Below are 3360 nucleotides of genomic sequence, written 5' to 3' on the forward strand. Positions count from 1 at the left end.
ATAGGAACTAGGATGAGAGGGCACCCGAAATAGCTCAGCAAACTCTTCTCCATCCTTAGAAGACAGACAGACAGACAGACAGACAGACAGACAGACAGACAGACAGAGTGTGTGTGTGTGTGTGTGTGTGTGTGCGCGCGCGCGTGTTTGTGCGCGTGCGGGGGTGTGGGAGAGGGAGGAGATGACGTCAGCGTACTGGACACTGTTTCAGTGACATGGGGAGTGCTGTCAACTAGGAAGGAACGTCATGTATTCTTCAGCCTTGTGTCTGTACAGGTGGGTACACTCAGGGTTCCAGAAAGGATGGGATATTCCTGGCAGTCGTCTACTGCCCTGGCATCGAGGGCTGGCTGGCTGGCTGGCTGGCTGTCATCCAAAGTGGAGGCTCTCGTGAAAGGGACGGAACCGAGTCCCGAGGAGATGCCTCCTTCACTGACTTTCATGCAAACACAGTGGACCACAGCCTCCGGAAAGAGGGTGGGTGGCACACGTGGCCCCAGTCTGTTCTGTCCATTCGGCAAATGGCCTGGGTTAGGGGAAACCCAGCATGGCGACCATCCGACAGGCCGACCCACCGACCCACGGACGTTCTCGGTTTCTCCCAGCTTCCTGGATGACCTCCCCCACCCACCCCCACCCCACCCGCATTCCTTCACCCACCGTGGTGTCTGGTGTCAGGGCACTTGGAAGATGACTCCCATTGTTCAATAGACAGGGGCAGGAAGATTCCTATAGGACCGCAAAAACAGTCAACTGGCCATACATACATACATACATACATACAAACTTTTTGTCCCCAGAGGCCTCAGACCTCCTCTCTCTGGACACGCTGAACCCCAGTAACTGGCCCCCATTCAACTGCCACATAGTAGGGGTCATCCAGACGTTCTTGGGATGGTAGGTATGACTTCCAAAGGGGTTGAAGCCTTCCTTCCCCCGCTGCAAGCCTGATGCCATCAGCATGGCCAGGACACTGCTACAAACAAACAAACAAACAAACAAACAAACAAACACACACACACCACCACCACCACCAACAACAACAACAACAACAACAACGACAACAAAAGACAAACACATGCGTATGTGACTTGGGGACATACTTTCCGCAGCCTCCAGGGACGAAGGCACTCGCTTCGCTGGGTAAATCCTACGAGGCTTCACTAAAGCGCTTGCCAACTTACTTCTCAGAAAGATCGATCTCTGCCCCCATCACCCGCCATCATCAGGCAAGGTCGTCAGAATCCATGGGAGATATAGACTAGAAGAAGAAGTAGAGGAAGGAGGAGGAGGAGGTGGAGGAGGAGAATCAGTGACATGAGGTGTGTACGACTTCTTGTCTCCAAGAGGATTGAGTTTTAAATTTTTTTCTTTTCAGATACAAGGGAAAATAAACTTCTGTTTTTTCCCCTTCCTTCCCTTTTAGAGGCGGACACCCACATGGTAACTATCATACCTCTGTCAGCAGAATGGAATCCTTTCTCTTTTTCTCCCTCCCTGACCCTTCTGGGATTCAGAAATCCTCCGTGAGGATTTTTCTATTCTTGGCAGCAGAGTTATTAGCATCATTGACTTGGAGGCAAAAACTTAGGTTTCCATTAAACTGGGATAGACATGCATGGATAAGAGATACTAGTGCTACTCGTTTTCCTTAGGGTTCCCCTGTGTCTGTGGGGTGTGTGTGTGTGTGTGTGTGTGTGTGTGTGTGTGTGTGTGTGTGTGTGTCTGTGTGTCTGTGTGTCTGTGTCTGTGTCTGTCTGCCTGCCTGCCTGCCTGCCTGCCTGCCTGCCTGCCTGCCTGTTTATTGTAGGAACTCTCTGTCAATGGAAGTATAGTTGACTTACAATGTTGTGTTCATTTATGACGTACGGCATAGTGATTCACTTATTCACACACACACACACACACACACACACACACACACACACACACACACACACACGTATACTTTTTCAGGATAGGTTATTACAAGCTATTGAACATAGTTCCCTGTGCTAGACAGTAGGACCTACTTGTGTACCTAGTTTGTATAGGGTGGTTTATATCTGCTAATCCCAAACTCCTGATTTATCCCTCTGCCCTCCCCCGTTCCTCCACCCTACCCTGTCCCCTGTGTTAACCATCGGTTTCTTTTCCATGTCTGCGAGTCCAGTCTGTTTCTGGTTTGTAAATAGGTTCCTTGGAGTCTTTTTAAAATGGAGTTATTTATGTATGGATGGGTGTCTTGACTTACTTTCAGATCCCACCTAGAAGTGATGGCATAGGATATCTGTCTTCCTCTGGGTGACTGACATCACTAAAGCTACGGAACGCTTCACGTATGTGCGTGTGTCGTCCACGTTCAGGGGCCGTGCTGATCTTCTCTGGATGGTTCCCGTGTTAGTCGATGTGCTGTGGCAGCAAGCGCTTGCCTTAGGGTTTTTGTCTCAACCTGAAAGCCGGCCCGGAGACTGAAGGTCTTCTAGTTGCCTCCACTATCTGCCTAGGACCATCTCCACGAACGTTTCCCATTTTCTCTCACCCTTTTGTCTTGGCATCATTGAGTACTAAAATGCTCCGTCTCCTGAAGCCCTGCAGACTGAAGCTGGACAACGGGAGGTAAACGTCAGAGAAATGGCCACAACAGCTCCTGTGGAAACCATCCTAGGGCCTGTTTTTGGAGGAGCCGCTCAGAGAGTTGAGCCGAACACCCCAGGACATCATCAGAGGCATTTCAAACTGCTCGAGCCGTTTCGATGACCCCGATGTGTGGAAATCTCCTACCAGACTGACCCCCTACTCCCGGCCCTGAATCTGGTTTCTCATCTGCTCCAATGATTAACCTTTTTGCTGTACTTTGGTTTTCCACACAAGTGCCTCTTAGGCGATACCTGACTGCTTGCTCCCTAGGCCTAGCTTCAGAAGCCCATCGACACCACCGCCTCCTGAGACGAGATACTACAACTGTTTCCTTGAACAGACCTGTTCTCAGAACTAAGAAACTGGGTCCATGAAATGCAGGCCCTCTAGGAAACTATTCCCTCCCTCCTGCCCCCACACCACGCGCACGCACGCACGCACGCACGCATGGACGCACATGCACAGTCAACAGCCCAGCTTTTAATGTGTAAAACTTCCAGGGAAGTTACAGAATAGGGAAATGTTGGGGTCCAGAGTAGGCTGCCCCAAAATGTGCCCGATGGACTATGCTGAATGAAAGGGACTTCACAACTGGCCAAGGGGGAGGGTATAGGTCAGTGGTAGAGTGTGTGCTTAGCAAGCAAGCACAAGGTCCTGGGTTTAATCCCCAGTACCTCCGGTCAAAAATAAATACATAAAATCGAATTCCTCTCCCCGCCCCCCCCCCAAAGTATACACTGC

The 3360-nt window shown here is 50.5% G+C and overlaps 1 non-coding gene across 1 annotated transcript; it reads right to left on the bottom strand.

Moving 5' to 3' along the window:
- Positions 1-2298: 2298 nt before the first annotated feature.
- LOC141577266 (U6 spliceosomal RNA) lies at positions 2299-2407 on the bottom strand. Its single transcript, XR_012506162.1, has one exon. It is a non-coding gene; the product is annotated as a U6 spliceosomal RNA (small nuclear RNA).
- Positions 2408-3360: the final 953 nt, after the last annotated feature.

The sequence above is a fragment of the Camelus bactrianus genome, chromosome 3 (assembly GCF_048773025.1).
Source record: "Camelus bactrianus isolate YW-2024 breed Bactrian camel chromosome 3, ASM4877302v1, whole genome shotgun sequence".
Taxonomy (NCBI): Eukaryota; Metazoa; Chordata; class Mammalia; order Artiodactyla; family Camelidae; genus Camelus; species Camelus bactrianus.